The following is an 18,049-nucleotide window of genomic DNA, read 5'->3' as shown; positions in this document are numbered from 1 at the left end:
CTACGCGTAGCCACTCAAGAAGCATCAACACACCTCTCAAATGCACCAGTTTTTGTGCTTGCACGTTTAAACCAGATCGTGGAATGCCCTTCGCATTACAAATACATAAACTGGTTCTTTTGATCTAAGCAATAGTGCAGAGCGTAAGGAGAAAAGAAAACCATCTGATGCCTCAAAAGCCTTACACTCTTCGGCCGAACGTTTTCCATGACTCATCGAAAGAGCTGAATGTATTAGTCCTGAGAAAAATGGCCCAAATTACTGACACAGACCTTTCTGCCTTCCACTTCTACCTGACACTGTGAGCTGTCTCTCCCCCGAGCTGTGACACAGAATGGAGAACCATGTCCCTCATCTCCTTACAGATTCTAATCTCTATTTGTTACTCTATCTTTTGAGCTATTCATTGTTGGAGCCAAACGGGTACACTGACATCCCTCGATCAATACTTAATAAGCTTTTGGGCAGCGTGTCCCATTTTGCTGCAATCTGCAATTTTTTTTTAACACCCATTAGGTGGGAAATACAGCTGACGAGGTGCACGATGCAGTGACACGGAATGTATCGGAGTCCTGCGGCCGCAGGTGATGGATGCGTCGTAATAGCCCACAACTGACGTGAATGAGAAATACAGTCTGCCTTTTGGCTCCAACCTTTTATTGAATGTAATTTAATCGTCGAGAGGTTTTAAAAGCCCACCTCTGGCCCTGAGATTGAGGATGGAAGGGGGCAATAAAAAGGACCAGTAAATACAAAGGATGGTGACGTGTAAAACTACTACAAATTGAAAATAAGCCCCGAGCTTCATATTCTGTTCTGAGCAGTTGCACAGCCACTGGTGCCTAAAGTGTTGGATGTACTTAACTTCTCTAATCTGAACAGATTGTGAAAAAACTGGGCATCTCACTTTCTAGATTTTCCTTTTTCTGAAAAAAATTAGGACCGCACGCTAAACAACCAGGGATCACTACAATTTTGAACCCACACAAAGAATGTGCTCTCCTAGGAGACACCAATTACAAAAAGGTACGCAAACTTGTACAGTGTTTTTTTTCCACCATTTACAGGCTCTAACTTTTGTTCAGTGTTGCTGCCATCATAACGCTGAATGATGGCGCATGCCCAGTGGGGAAAAAAAGCACATAAACTCTGATCTGAGCATCACAGTAAGGTCACATGGCCACAAATCAGATACGTATCCAATCTAGGACAGCATACGAAAGTGGATCAGGTCAGATTTGAAAAGATCAGATTTCCATGTCCACACAGCCCAGAAAACACCAGATCTGAGTCACATTAGGGCAAAAAAATCAGATTCGTGCCACTTTAATCTAGCAATGTGATTTTGTGTCAGTGGTCAGCACACACATGAGATTACATATAGATTTCAGTAGAACAAAATCAAACATTTCATATTCTTCAACTGACCAGACAGTAGATTTTCTGTGCCAACCATCAACTCAGACTGTTCCAAAATGTATAGACTATAGGCCCAGCCAGCACAGATTGATCCCTGACTGTGAATCAGGGCAAGAACTGAGGCAGAACCCATGAAATACAACCCATCTTTTGAGGAATAGGTGTGATCCGAACATTTCAACACTGCTTGTCTGATTTCATGCTGGGCAGAAACAACTGTGGGTCCGCTGGCGCATGCAGCTCTTGTTTTGACTGCAGTCTCAATATTGTTATATAACTGCGAGGGCCCTTACCACCCATCATCCTCACTGTCTGAGAATGTAACATACTCAAGAGCAGCGGTCAATCCGTGGCCTATCAGTCATTTAACTTTAACCATTTTTAGCCAATAGAGTCTCTAGAACTGTTTGTTATAGAGGGTTCATTCTGGGTGACACAAAGGGAGTTGCTATGTGTCAGCAGTGAGGAGCTGGCCCTTGCCAGTGCAAGGCTGGGTGGAATAACAACAGAACCAGTCAGCGCCCTTGCTGCCCTTTTCACTGGCTAATTAGAAACAGACGGAACGCTGACTCCCCTGTCCGATAATATGCAGCGTGTAGCATGTTGACATTTTAGAACCACTCATCTTGGTGAGCTTTTTTAATCTCCCAGCTAAGCAGATCGGAAAGGGTCACCTGAAACAAGACAGCTGGACAATGTACTGGCACGCATGGTTAAAGAAATGCAAGCCAGTTAGCCCTGGTCAGGAAAGTCACATTGGCAGCAGCCTTTCTCCCATAGGTGAGCTCTCGTCTTTTGTTTAAGGCTTATACAGGACAATGATTTGACAGCAATGTGATACAGAGGGGCAGCGTAACAGCCAAGACCAGTGACTTGTCCCATTAAAGCAGAGGGGGTCATTAACCAAGCATCTTACCATCTGTCCTACCAACCGCTCTGGCCAATCTCACTTGCAGTTTTTGCAATTATTAAAGATATTTCCATATAAGACACTGAGATCCATCATCATCCCACATCCCACTGTACTCTACTCTCCCATCCATATGAAATTCCTGCAGTACCCCACCTTTCCTCCTAAAAAACTTGTGTTTTCCTCCAGAGAAGTAGTTTCTCCTTTGAGTTGGCTGAAGTTGGCTCCCCCTCCCCTTCCTTGGCCTTGATAAGGAAAGCCCACGTGGGCACATCCGGGGGAAGAAAGAAGAGGAGATTGAAACCAGATGAATGAAGCGGTGGAGCGACGGGTGTGGCAGGCCCATATTTCACTCCCTAAAGGCTGATTAAAAGGCCAGGCCAAGACTCTCGTGTTCCAGGCCTGGCCACTGCACTTTGACTGATGCCTCTGGCTCTCATACTCCACTCAAGCCCTGCTAGCAAGCCAGAACACACTCACTCCCTCTCCCCTTCTCTCTCTTGCTTTTTATCTATCTGTCCCTCTTCCCTTTGTGTTCTTTGGTCCTCCTCTCATCTGCATGGCTGAAATAAAAAAGAAAGCTGTAAAACCCTTCACTCCCTAATTTCCAGCAGCTACTGACACGTACTTTTGAGACATACTCGAGCCCTGGTGAGTTTAATTAAATCAGAATTTAGTGGAGAAAAACAGAGTGCTCAGACGACGCTGTCACCTTGCATTGTGGTTTTAGGGGAAAACCAGCGGAGTGGAGGAGAAACTAGGCCAGGAGGGAGGAAAGCGTGTGGAGAAATGCTGCCAGGAAGAACGAGGACAAACTGCACATTTTTTGGGAGTGCGCTCAAAAATGGAACGTCTCTGTCGACATCGTGCGTTGCAATGGAGCTCGTTCCAGGGACAAGAAAATCTATGATGTTCCATGTAAATGGGTCCCCTGGTTGTGGGTGGAATCTACACGGTTACCAAAGCATGTGATTCTACCAAAAATGTTAGTTATGTCAAGAACATTATACCTTTTCCAGCCTTCCAGAACAAAGTTCCCCTGGCAGTATGTTACAACAGCTTGAGCAACTCTGGACCTTCTGGACTGGACAAAACAACAAGGACCACACTGTAATCCCACTCAAATAAATGAAGTCTGTTGTACATAAAACTCAGTATATCCCACATATTGCTCAACAATTTTGAGTTAAGGGAATGTTTTTGATGATTTTGTACACTCAAATTGCATTTCTGAATTGAATTAATTTAGTCTGTTGCTATGGCAACTTTGATACCCCACAAAAAAATGGCAACATTTCTGTTTTTAATTGTTTCATTCTCATTAAAGTTGCTGAAAAAAATGTGTAGAACTGAGTGAAACTAAACAGGCTGTAAAATACAGATACATGTTTGTTTTGTTAACAACATTTCTTTCCCATTGGCTCCCTGATCCTTCTATTTGCATATTCAGTGTTCGTTTCCATTTGTTTTACTCACCATCAGTGTGTTTCATTCCACCAAAATTGCCTTTCCTCAGGTGTATGCTTTTTTATATATGTTCTACCCAGTTGCCTGACATTGCGTTGTTGGCTAAGAGTGAAGGTTATTGTTCTCTTTGCTAATGAGTGGGCTTTTGTGTTCGTCAGTGACCCTGCACACAGTAAAGGTCAACCCTTCAGTATTTGGCGAAGTGGTCAATATCACTTAATTAGAAAAAAAGCCAGTTGCCTAATGAAGCATATCATTTGCAGTTTCAAGACAAAGATAATTCGAATTTATGACGTGTTTGTTAGCCTGACACCAAAATAATATTTGTTCAAACTCAAGTTTTCATTACACATTACTTATTTTATTTATTTATTTTTTTAAGGCAACTGGTTTCCTCATTTTTAAAAAAAAAGTTAATTCCACTTATCCAGGCTTACAGTGCATGTCTGGCTCTAATCCTCCCCCAAGGACATACTTAAAAACAAACAGTGGGGGGATCCAAAGTGGTGTAACTGTCTAAGCGCTGACCCCCGTTATCAGGAGATCGCGAGGTCGGAGTTGTCCAATGACGTTGCATTAGCGGCAGTTCGAAAAGATGTGTTGGCTGGTTTCACAGGTCTCAGAGGAAGCTTGCGTTAGCCTTCACCCTCCTAGCATTGGTAGTATTGTATGATTGGGGGAGTCCAAACTATTAAAAATATATATCTTTTTAAAATATTAAAAAGATAAAACAATCAGTGGACAACTTGTTTTCTGCTTTTGCATACCTCTGTGCTTTGCAAGATCATGTCATTTTTATCAATATCTTTAAATATATAATCCTAAGATTCAGTACAATCAGTTCTGGGATAGGAGATATTCCATAAACGAAGAAAAAAATAGCACAATCTCAAAGTTTCACAGAATCTTGATCACTCAAAAGTGGAGATGCAGCAGCGTCTAGCATGATCAGAGTGTTACATTATACCTGTTTCTGAACTGTACACTAAAATTAGTACAAAGAAAGAAGGCTGTGCCTGATTGTGACTTGTGCATATTCCCGGGGGACATGACAAAACAAACAGAGAGCGGACAGCTTGTTTTCCCAGTGTGCCGGCTGGTGGAGGACTGAGCTACGGCTGCCACGTGTCCTGGCATGGAGCCTGGCTGGGAGGCGGTGGGGCTGTGGCTAGGGCTGGAACTGGGTGTGTGTGACTGAAATGCCTGTTTACTCAGGGGAGGTACAGCTGCTCTATACCAAGCATCCCATTCCAATTTTTCTTTCTCCCATTGTAGGCTTGCAATGTTCTGGCCGGCCGGCCGGCCAGCCAGCCTGCCAACCGCATCCTCTTGACATTGCAGCAATGTCATCATGCAGTAAAGCCTTTGCATGCTTCTGGCAGACCCTTGCAGCCTCTCACGCTCCCCAGCAACACTCCCACAGTTGCACTGTATATGTGCACACAAATTATTCATTCAGTGTGGTATATCTGACGAACACTCATCTGGAACTGTAGACTCCAGCCTTTGTCTGGTTGATTCCATCACTTCCCTGTAATCTATTCCAACCATTAAGAAGACTTTCCTAAGTAGGAAAGACACTACCAATGCATGACGCAGGGGTACCAGGATTAGGAACCACTGGTCTGGTAGACAGAGGTCTAACTGCATGAGAGGTCCCCCAAAAGGACTCAGATGTGTTAACCAAGAGCTACAGCCAGGACCCCTGGTGCGTCGGCAGCGTGTCCACTCTGTTGGAGACTTCCCATATAAAGTGAAAAGGCATTTTGTGGTGTATCATAAATGCCGAAAGAAGGGAACGCATGTGGTTCCCATCATGCCGACTGCGAGGAAGCACTCCCAATGCCCCTACCTGCTGCGAGTTTCTGTGTTTAACTGGTACCGCATTTGCCACAACAAATGTGAAGTATTATTAGTCCTTAAATCAGCCAACTGGACTGGATCCTGATCCTGCTTCTCTTCTTTATCCCACATCTCCCACATCGTTTTTGAACCACAGGCAGGCCTGGAGGCTCGAGCGATGTTCTTCTCATAAATCAAACGAAAGGCAGATGTTTGCTTCTCTGCGATCTTCTCTCCGCCACCCACCAAAAGAAGCTCTTAACTATTAATGAATACAAGTTAGCATGTCGGTGGAGGGTATGCGATGGTAGATAATTTTACTGTTGATCATGTTTATAATTCTGGCTTCTGGGCAAGAAAAGGAAGAAAGAAAAGGAAAAAAAAAAAAAAAGATCACGACCCCTGTCTATATATCTACATATCCTTTGGTTTACGTCATGCCCTCATCTTCCTATCCCTCTTTGCAATCTCAAAGATTGTGTTATGTAAATTTCCATGCCATATCCTTCCAGTTTAATATGGCTCCTGGGTCAGAACGAGAGAGGCAGAAAGAGAAGAAACAAAGTGGGAGTGAGGGATGGGGAAGAGAAGAAAACGATATAGAAGAGTGATGGAGAGGAAAAGAAAGCCACAGAGAGTGAGGGAGAGAAACAGAGATGCGTTAATCAGGGCAGGCCCCCTCTCAGCCATGAAACAGTTTGCCCTGGAGGGCCAAATAAATGGGATTTATTTTTGGCAACCAAATGTGGAACCTTATTTAAGGCGAGACATGCTAAGTGCTTTGTCTCTAATGCACCAGCCCTGGGGGCAATATTTTCTTCTTAATTAAAACGAAATAAGGTGCAGCGGCTGGCCGTTGCTTCAGTGGTTGGGTGGCGGGGGGGCTGGGGGGTGGTGGTGGTGGTGGTGGGGTGGTGTTGGTGTTTCACCATCCAACGAAATTTAAAAAAAAAAAAAAAAAGCCCACTGTTTGGGCACAGTCCCTTCTTCCCTGCTAAGGCTCTGTTTCTGCTGATGCAAGGGCTTTGTCTGAAGATTAATGACGGGCATTTGGCTGCCGAATCCAACACAGAGGTTAAAGAATAACCTCCTCCCAGAAAAGCTGCGGTACACTCCAATTGCTCAGAGAGGCAATTTCTCTCTCTCTCTTCTCTCTCCTGTCTCTCCACCATTTTAGAGCACTAACAAATAAATAATAATATCCCAGCTCTACTCCAAGAGAGGAAATGTCTGTTTCAGGGGAGGAAATCAGATTTGAAGTGCATCAAAATGACGATGCGAGTTAGAGATAATAAGGTTTGCATGTTTCTAGAGAAGAGTTTCTCCATAACCCTATCATCGCTGATATCAGTGCAGCCTTGGGCTTCTCTTAGGCAGCGTGATGTCATGCCATTCAAGGAGACCGTGGATGTGGCAGTTGGAGTTGCTCTTATGGTGGTGGTGGGGGGGGCTGTCACCTGCATGGTGTCACCTGCCCTCCTGCATATTTTTGCGTTTTCCTGCCAAAACACAACCACATCAACTCATGAAGGGGTTGTTAATAAGGGGATTAGCTGGATTGCACAGTGGGGGAGGTCCTCCAAGACCACGTTTGGGAACCACTGAGGTCTTGAGGTACTTAATCTTGAGGTACTTAACTCACCTAACTACTAAATGAAGTTACTAGCTGGACGTACTAAGCTAGGTATCAGTTTACCCACCAACCACTTAATCCTTAACCCTTGCACACCTACCAGTTTATTCAAAGCTCTTTAGTAAAGGCAATGGTAACATACAGAACCATGAAAACAAAGAATATTTTAATGCTTCTTCTCCATGAAAAGAAAGAATCTTTTAAAAGTCAAAGAAACTTTTTTTGGTACTATAATTTGGTAACCTTTTCGCTTAAGCCCTTCCAATTGTTTATGCCTTTGTCTAGTGCAGGAGTCTGTAATTAAAATTCACTAAGTTCCAGTTAGAGAAAATATCCTCAAGCAAAGGGTCCAGAACATCATAATGTCTAACTTGCATCATGACTCAGTGCCATATACTGTTTACTTAAGTAGTCTAGTAATTTCAAATCAAATAAAGTGCAATTCAGTGATATTTCAACAAAATGTCAGTTTTATCTTTTTAGAGCATGTCATGTGAAATAACTTCCCTCTCGCTTTCTTCTCTGACTGCCGTTTCTCGCCTCGAGTCTGAGTGCTCATCGTAATGCACAGATCTGATTGGCTGAGTACTGTCATGTGTGATATATAGAAGCCACGCGATTGGTCTGTGAATCCTGGGCTGCTAAAGCCACCATAAAGGTTAGAAAAGGTATGCTGACGAAAACAGGACCACCCCATCAAACATCACAGACTTAGTAAATTATTTGAATAAAAAATGAAAAACAGTGATTAAAAAACTTTGCTCCTTTTCATTCTTGTGCCAGACGGTACAGTCATGTCCCTTTCTACAGCTGGCGCAGTAGGAGATCAACAGAGAAATGTTGACTGTAAGGGATTATTTCACTGTTTCTACGATGGAAAGCAGTTTATATTTTCTGTTCATGTTGAGAACTGAGAGACTCAGCACCCAAAGACTTCTGCACTACAGGTTTGTACCTGGATACCTCGTGAAATCAGGATATCCTATTTGATCAACAGAAAACAGCAAAACAGCAGAAAAGAAAGTCTTGCTAGCACAAGAAGATAATGCTATCTGTAGCCACTGTTCAAGAAACCACAATGTAAAAAAAAAAAAAAAAAAAAAAACAATAAAAACAAAAAATAATAAAATTAATTATATAAAATTATTTATAAATACATAAAAAAATCCAGTAGTTCGAAATTAAACATAAAAAAGTTCTGCCCTGGATGACAATGAGAGGCACATGCTGTAATCACTAAAAGTAAAAGTATTAAAGAAGTTCATTTTATGTGAACAGCTTTATTCAGTTTTCAGTCGAGAATATACTGAAATTGGGTTTAGGTTTCAACCAATGATTTTCATTTTAGTGCTTCCATATAAAGAATGCGTTGTTCTTCTTAGGCGTGCAAGTATGTTAGCTTAATTTCCAAACCTTGTGGAAGCTCAGCATTTGCTAGTTTGGCCAAACAATCCATCATTGAATTAAATCAAGTATGCAGCAAATGGCTGGAGGGAGAAAGTCTTCACTTCTTCTAAGCATCATGTCAGTAACCGTTAAAACCAAAAATCATTGCATTTTAATATATTTAAGTTTAATTATTCTAATGCTGTTAAGTGTTTCGCCTGGCAAAAGTACAGTTGCTGCTGAGATAAACACTTTTTTCCCTGCTTAAGACTTTTGTGCAGTATTAAGATTAAGAGGCCCTTATTAGTCCCACAACGGGGAAATCTCACCTCTGCATTTGACCCATGTGTGCAGTGAAACACCACATACACACTAGAAGACACACACTAGGTGGTAGTGAGCACACTTGCCCGAGAAGCAGTTGGGGGTTAGGTGTCTTGCTCAAGGGCACCTCAGTCACAGGCTCTTGGCTCAGGGGATCAAACTGGTAACCTTATGGTCGCAAGGCTGGTTCCCTAACCTCCAGTCCACGACTGGCCAAAAAATCCAGGAGGTACTGCAATACCAGGTTGATGCGTGGAGTGGACGGAGCAAACTCCTCTTCCAACTCCCTGTTCTAAAAATCAATTTAATATGTAGTCCTCGTACAGAGGACGTATCAGACATTAAACTGATAAGAACAGATACTACACTGTATCTGTACTGTATAATACACACCAAGATTCAGCACAACCTCATCTAAGGAGATACGTAAATAAACAGGCTTTTATGCTATAAGAGATACTAGGATATCAAAAACCCAGAGAACAAAATGTACACAACATGAAAAGTGATCTATGCACACAACGAATGAGTAAGCAATGTATCAAACCACAGGACAAACTATCAGTTCTCGCTACTAATTTATGCTGTTCAGAACAAAATGAACATCGACAAGCTATTGCTGCAAAGTATATTAAGTGTTGCATTATATCCAGTTCTGAAGTGGATACTAATACAAACGAAGAAGAAAGCTTGACTTCAACTTTCATACATTCTTTCCGTAACATCATGTAAGATGCTGTTTAACAAGTAAACCTTTTAAAACCCCCACGAGGAAAAAGACCCTCGGCGGCTTTTCCTGCTATTTCTGCTCTATGCCTCTTGCCACCCCTCAACACCGATTATTTATCATCGTGTGAGGAATTTTGACACATTTGTTTTCCTTTCGCACTATGGCATGCCCAGAGGGCTGAGCCTGACCACAGTCTTCACAATAAAAAAGGTGGTGATGTACTTGAGGATTATTTCATCTGATCCATTATGTCTGCTTCTAAATGTAGATTATGGCTACTTTCTCTCTGGAGAATATCTTCCCCGAATCCTTCCTTCACTTCTTTCTCCTATTATCCATCCCTCTTTCTACACTGCGCTCTCTCTTTCTGACTCATACAGTGTCAGGGTTAAAGTAATAGGTTGGTGAAAAGCTACATTTATACAGCTTCCCCACAAACGTAGTCAATCAGCCAGGAATTTTTTAGTGTCTGAAGTATAAAAATGGACCGAAGTACAGACAAAACTCAGGTTTCGTGATGGCTGTTTCAATTGCATCGCGCAGTGTGAGAAAACAACAAGAACAAAAGCTTCCTTTTTGACATTATTTGAAAATACCAGTTTCCTTTACATTGTGTGAGCATGTCAAGATAAATGGACCATTAGAAATGCTAATGGAAAGAACATGGAGGGAAGAACACGCCTAAAATTCTTTCTTTCTTCCAATCTAACGCCCTATAAATTCACATCCTCACCTTCCATTCGTGTGACAAAGGGTTTGTAATCCACCGTCACCCCATCTCATCCCCGTTCCTCAGTCCTACATCTGCCCAGCTACAGATGTGTGTGGATGGGATGTTTGGCCTTCTAGTTACAGGCAGAAGCCCCAGAACTCCTCAGAGTTCTCAGAGTTCTCCACCTTCCCTCAAATCAGTCTTCCCTCATACTACCACCACCACCACCATGTTGAAATCATTGTTTGAACTGACAAAATCTCAAATTCCCCTTTAAAGTTGCCACGTTGAAGATACAAGGTTTTGGTCCAACTCCAATGACAAACAAGTGAATCTGAGACTGCTTATCATGGATTGAGGCAAGTGTGGAAGTTTGCATGATACTAATTGGTGGGCCACAACTTTATAACCACAGCAGCTCAGCAGTAAACTTTAGCAATTCATAGGCTGCAAATGCTTGATTTATTAAATCTATAAAAATAATGAACAAACTGCAGAAATAACTTCTAAACCAAGTCAATGTTAAAGCTTAAAGTTAAGCTTAAAACATTTCCATTAAAACACAGAAGGATGTTTATTTCCTCTCTCTGTCGCATTACATTACCTACCTACCTACCTAATCACAGGCTCTCTCCTTTACACACTGCCCAAAATGTCCAGCTCTCGTTTACCAGCCACCATGCTCCTCACCCCACTACAATACTCAAACCATGTAAAAGGACTATTTTTCCCCCCATATGTAGGGATTAAGGAACTTAGTTTTTCATGTTTGCAATCAAGTTTACCATTTTTCACTGGTGGAAAAAGCAAACTAATGAATGATTATCATCATGGGTGTCTTGTAAATGTGAATCTCAACTTTCCAAGTACTATTTCAAAGTCAGAAAAGTGGTATTCCTCACCAGTCAAGCACAGAATAAGTCAGTTATAGAAAGAAATCTTGTAAATCACCCCACTACAATACTCTTATAACGGCCAATCAGGTGGATAACGGATACTGCACACGACCCCCCAAGCCTATTAAGTAACGAACACCAAACACATCTTGATTTTTGACATCGTGAACCCTCTCAGAGAAAAGGTATGAAACGGTCAGTGGAGTTGCTCCCTCAAGGGTACATCTTAGTTCCTTTAGTCAGGGAACACATCATCATCATCATCATCATCATCATCATTGTTAACCGCTTAGTCCAGATAGGGTCATGGTAGCAGTTGGGAGAGCAAAGAATCCCCCGCAACTTCCTCCAGCTCATTCCCAGGGACCCCAAGCCGCTCCCAGGCCAACTTGGTGATGCAATCCCTCAAGCGGGTCCTAGGACGACCCTGGGGTCTTATCCCTGTAGGTCGTGCCTGGTACACCCCCCGGGAGGCGTCCAGGGGGCATCCAAATCAGATGCCCGAACCACCTCAGCTGGCTCCTCTCAATGCGGAGGAGTAGCGGCTCTACTCCGAGCTCCTCCCGGATGGCCGAGCTCCTCACCCTATCAAATAGAGTGTAGCCCGCCACCCGGTGAAAAAAGCTCATTTCGCTTGTATTCGCGATGTCATTCTTTTGGTCATTACCCACAGCTCATGACCATAGGTGAGGGTTGGGATATAGACCGACTGGTAAACAGACAGCTTTGCCTTATGGGTCAGCTCCCTCTTCACCACTACAGTCCGGTACAGTGACCGCATTACTGCTGCCACCTGTCCCAGCCTGCAGCCGATCTCACAATCCCTCTTCCCATCATTCGTGAACACCACCCCGAGATACTTAAACTCCTCCACCTGGGGCACCTTTCCCCTTAGTGGGCATGCCATCCTTTTCCGGGCTAACACAGTTCTACCATAATCCACTGAAATTACATTTTCTAAGTTGTACTGATTCCACTTTCGCACCTTTGGGGATACATTTATATTGTTTATAACTTGAAAAAAAAAAAAGTACCTGCACAGAATCTTTATTACTAAAAGTACACAAGCTGTCAAAGTCCAGTTATGTTGCAAAACATCTCTCCCTACTGTCCAGCCTCACATTCACCTACTGTGTTTGTGTGGCCACCTACTGCTCCTCATCAGCAGGAGGGAAGACCATTCACACCAGGCACGGGTAAGCTAGTGCTTGGCCTACACGGATTCCATAGTGGGCCAAGACTGGGTCAATGTCAAAACTCCCCTATCCCATGTCATGTAAGCCAATTAAGTAATCTCCAGATCCTGCAGCCTGAGGAGCTACCAGAACTGGGGCGAATCGTGGGTCTGTCTGTCAGCTTGCTGCCGATTTTCTGTCCGTCAGTCAGTCTCTCCTCTGGCGTGTCCGCTGCGGATGGGTTTCAGCCTCGGCTGCTGGCAGGCGGCTTATTAATCGTGCAGGCCTGCGGACGCAATTTAGATTACCCTTATTCTCCAGCGGATTAGGCCTGGCCTAATCTGCTCAGTGGCCCGGCCGGCTGCGCTGTATTAATATTCGTTTTGGGCCCAGCCCTGTGAGAGCACACAAGCATCCAACATGAGAATGCCAGTGTGGAGGAGTGCTCTAATGGGGTGAGGGAGGAGAAAGGTCATAGAGGACTCAATACTGGCTCTCTGGTTCTCAGCTTCTTAGTCCATTTCTCTCTCAGCTGCTATCCATACGCCTCCTGTAACTCTTCGTTCCTGTCTTGCTCTGTTCAAGACACAAACACACACACACACACACACACACACACACACACACACACACACACACACACACTCTCTCACACTCTCTCACACTCACACCCTGTTCTGCTGATGTGACTTGTATGCAGTGACTGTGCCCTGAGACACATGGTGTTCCTCAGCATTTTTCCAGTTCTGCTCTGGGGTGAGTGTGAAACACTGAATCGTTTGATGAACATGTAGAATGCTGTAAAAAAAATAAAATCAGAGAACACCCTTTGCTTTTTGAATTTCCAGTCAAAACAGGCATTTAGTACAAGTAAGACTGCTCTAGTTAGAGATATTTCTGAGAAGATTAGATACGATAATCTGCTTGCATAACAAAGAGGAAAACCAAGGGAAAATAGGTGCAAAATCATTCTAAAACCGGAGGAAACAAGACTCCTAACAACCATAAAAAACCTGTTAGATCACCAAACCAGACTAATAGAGAGGAGAATCAAGCTCCACTCTTGCTCCACAGGTGTTTCTGTCCATCCTTCCACTGCGAGAAGACAACAACACTTTGGGTCTAAAAAGTGCTGTCAAGACATCCTTGCTGTGAAAAGGAAATGCACAAAGCAAAAGAATATCAGAAAATCAAACGAAGAAGCTGCTGGTGGTCTCAACGACTGACTGTCAGACCACAACAACACTGAATTTGTTTGGGTTCACTTGGATTCACTGGAAACAGAAAATGCAACCAACTTCTGAGACTGAATTTTTGAGGTGTGGAAAAATATCTACAGATACTTGTGAGTCTCCTAAAAAGATTGGCTGCTGTTAAAGAAAAAAGGAAGGACACACTAAATGCTGACGAAATGGGTGTATTTGTTGGAGGTTTCTAAACACGTTTTCTACTTTTCTTTTCCTATGCTGAAAAATGACTAACTCCTTCTTAATGGCCGTTTTGACTGCTTAAAATGCCAACACCGCCAGACTCACACCCAGACACCCTTGACCAGGGTGCGATCCAACCCCTGGGCACAGAGCCATAACCACATGCTCAGTGATGTGACCTTCAAGCTGTGGTATCTCGGCCACTGTCTGTGGCTGCAGAGAGCCCGTCCCCCGCTACCCATCTGCGAAAGATGGAGGGGATGCATATGCATGAAGGGCAGGGCGAACTCAGCTGCTTGTCACAGCTCTCAATGCTCAAGCTTCGGCGTGGATCTTATCTATAGCAGACAAACATTGTTTGGCTCACTTCCAAAGACAAAATGTTATGCATAATGTCCTGAAGAAGCCTTGCTCGGACCTTAAGAATAATTCTGTTTGGGACACAGCCCCTACCTGCCTGCAGCTGCAGTTTGGTTAGCTAGCTAACTTGTGTTAGTTCTAATGTTAGTTTCTGCTCCATAGATGCTGCATTGGGTCCAGACAGGCACATTAATGGCATCTGGAGTCAGTCAGCTGCACTTCAGTACCACAACAGTGTAGGAAAGATACTGTCCAATATTATATTATTTCAAGAACACTGCACTCAAAGCGGCGAGCCATGCTCCTGTAGATATGGCCTTGTGGTTGGTGATGCACAGAGAACCCGTCGATGTGATCGTTTTTCCTCTGGATTTATATTAAGCTTATCTTATTTGATAGTCTATTCAGGAGATCAACTTTATGTAGCAGTTATTTATTTACAATGATGGTTAATGCTTTGTAGCTGGGTACAGTTTTCCTTAATTTGTGTAATAATCTATTATGAATATCTTTAGCACCTTCCTTTGTCTTTCTTACTGTTTTTATTCATTTATTTTTTGTTTGAGGGGGGGTGTATTTTATTTCTAGGTGCATCAAGATTAGAAGTGATTCACACATTGATGGATTTGCTGATGTGTGTAAGTTTTTATTTCTACTCGTGCTTTTTGACGTCAGATGCAGACTGAATACGTTCCTGCTGGTCTGGATGGTTAATTATCACAATCAGTTATTAAAGAAATAAAAGCTACCGAGAGCAGCCTGTGCAGTCTGGATTAATCTACATCTGAGGCTTAAGAACAACACAAATTAGTTGAAAATTGGTTGAGTAATAAAGAAGCTGTGGCCTATTTAATCCTGAGACTCATCAGCTCTCAAAACAAGTGAACTTGTTCACAAGCGGACCTTGACCTCTCCAACCTGGCGGACGCACAGACGTATCACCCAATATAGAGAACAACAGGCAACGCAGCATCTAGGTATGGATATCCATGTTCTGCTCTTCACACCAGAACTAAACTTTGCAGCTCGCCGGTGTGGCCATTCACGCCTCACGTCATGTGACATGGAGACAGCGTCCGAGCTGCCTGCTGCAGCTGCCCGTTGTGCTGGCTCTGCATTTTCAACCACCCTAGCTGTGCACGTTGGGCTGACAGCACCAAACAACGAGCAAGGTGTAATGATGTGCCTGGAACGGCAATCTGTTCAGCTAGCCAACTAACATTACTAATCAGCCCGACAACACTAGATTTCACGTTAGCAGCTTCCACTTTCATATCAATTTGGAACTCTGTAGCTACTCAGAGGCATACCAGAAGGTTATGTAAGGAGGTCCAGAGAAAATGTATTTTCTTTCCTTTCTTTCACTACATTATAAAGCTCCAACCATTTAAAATGATAATTCCCATATTTATGGATTAAGGATTTCTTTTTCCACATTAATGACCAAGTCTGCAATTAGTCTATGGTAGAAAAGGCAAACTCATGAATAATCATCCATCCATCCATCCATCCATTTTCTAAGCCGCTTCTCCGCCAGGGTCGCAGGGAGGTGCTGGAGCCTATCCCAGCAGTCTTCGGGCAAAAGGCAGGACACACCCTGGACAGGTCGCCAGTCCATCACAGGGCAGACAGACAGTCACTCACACACTCACACCTAGGGGCAATGTAGCACGTCCAATTGGCCTGACTGCATGTCTTTGGACTGTGGGAGGAAACCGGAGAACCCGGAGGAAACCCACGCAGACACGGGGAGAACATGCAGACTCCACACAGAGAGAACCCTGATCACCCAGCAGGGGAATCGAACCTAGGCCCTCCTTGCTGTGAGGCGACAGCGCTACCCACCACGCCACGGTGCCGCCCGAATAATCATCATGAGGTTGCCCATTTGATTTTCAACTTTCCAAGTACAATTTAGAAGTCATAAAAGTGGTATTCCTCACCAAATAAGCACAGAATAAGTCAGTTATAAAAATAAATATTGTAAATCAATGCATAAGGAGTTAGTCTTAAGTGCTGGGACTGATGAATGAAAGCCTAGAACTGTCTATGGCTCAAAAATAGCAATAGTGGGTGTATATGCATCCCATGTATAGATATGAGCAGCACTGACCAAAACAAAGAGAAGTCACTTCTAATATTTCATGGCGCTTACATAAACAAGCATACATGCAAACCCATATTTGAAAGGACATCCTCTATAAGTCTATATATAATCTTAGAGACTGGACAGGGTGGTGTTGTGGTGTTGCCATTGGAGGCATGTGCGTTCTCTGCGAGGGAGCCGGCCGTCGAATATGTCATGAGCGCATTGCACGAAAACGAATCTTAATGTCACGTTGTCCGCCCAGCCTGAATGTCAGCGGCGCTTAATTGGCCCGCCGCAGCGGCACGGCCGTTCTTGTCCACAGGCGACAGATGAGCACAGACAAATGAGGTGATGTTAACGGGTAGCGCCACAGTTCGCGTTTTGCTGCCTCTGCGTTTCCCGCCTCTTCAGCTCCATGCATTCAGCTGACAGCACCGAAGGAAAATGTCACCATGCTATTTTGATCAGAACTGGGATAACATGCGATCCCGGATTTGGGTCTGCCAAAATGAATGTGCAGAGAAGGCATTCTTCTCCTCTTCGGTTCCTGAATTTATCAAAAGCAAACAAATGTAGTAGTTCTACAGTTGCAGATACCAAATTACGTCAGTGGCTGTGCAGCAAGCATTTAGTCAGCTATGTGGTACGGAGTCATTTAGCACCCATACATGTTTTAATACTCACAGCATGCTTACATTTGTGCATGAGGGGCTAGAAAGCTCTGTTTAGAATGTTTAGAAGTCCATCACATGTCCAGTAGACATCTGTTAGCTCACTCAGGAGTGCTAGACGTGTGTTTTTTTCCACTGGTCACTGGTCCAGTATCAAAGATTCCAGTTTAATCATTTACATTTACAGCATTTAGCAGACGCTCTTATCCAGAGCGACTTACAAGAAGTCATTTTTGGTACCTGATCAAAACTGGTACTAACCGGGCCTAACAGTCCAGGATTAGCTAGCAGTAGTGTCCACTGCTGATTGGCTAACAATACCACTATTTTAAAAACATTGACAGAATATACCCTTGTTGAAAAATCAAAGAAAACAATGGACTAATAAGGAGACGCAGGCATTGTGCATGTGGCTAATACGTTTATTTTCCAGTTATGTTATCATGTGTTTACATCTGAAAACAGAAATGATTACTTGGATTGAGGCAAATACATTCATGAACTACAGATGCAATTTACTCTTCAGTCTTCCAGGTGAGGATAAAGTCACCAAGCACTATTACATGACCAACATTTGCATCACAATGTGACATAGAATGACATTAAATGTGCCCATTTTTTGAGTGTTTCTTATGGTGATGTAAGTCAATGTAAACCAATAACACATCCAAGTTATAATTGGCTTACATTGCCAATTATACATTTAGCAGTCCCTTTTAAAGTCATTAGCATGGCCAGTCGTCTCTCCTGTACATGGAAAATGAACCAGATTCAGAACCACAATATCCATTTTTGACCGTCCAGCGTGAAAACAGCAGTGAACAGTAGTCCATCATGTCCAAAAAGCACCTCATACTGTATGTAGTCAAGTGGTATTTAGCACAAGGTGTTTACATCACATTATTGCTTTAAACTGACTACATAAACTAATCGGTCACAGTTCTAGAAAGAAAGTACAAGCTGAAATATTTTACAGTGCCCTCTCACAGGGTCCTACATGGGACA

At 43.3% G+C, this 18,049-nt stretch overlaps 1 protein-coding gene and 1 non-coding gene across 2 annotated transcripts in view; both read right to left on the bottom strand.

The window, feature by feature from the left end:
• Positions 1 to 18,049, bottom strand: part of clmpb (CXADR like membrane protein b) — a 129,771-nt gene that overhangs the window by 52,721 nt on the left and 59,001 nt on the right. The gene's annotated exons all lie outside the window — the stretch shown is intronic.
• Positions 9,189 to 9,380, bottom strand: LOC119263755. The gene has a single exon (XR_005130495.1). It is a non-coding gene; the product is annotated as a U2 spliceosomal RNA (small nuclear RNA).

The sequence above is a fragment of the Pygocentrus nattereri genome, chromosome 7 (genome assembly GCF_015220715.1).
Source record: "Pygocentrus nattereri isolate fPygNat1 chromosome 7, fPygNat1.pri, whole genome shotgun sequence".
In the NCBI taxonomy this organism is placed as follows: domain Eukaryota; kingdom Metazoa; phylum Chordata; class Actinopteri; order Characiformes; family Serrasalmidae; genus Pygocentrus; species Pygocentrus nattereri.
The sequence above is the reverse complement of the archived record's forward strand: the minus strand, read 5'-3'. Positions and strand labels throughout refer to the sequence as shown.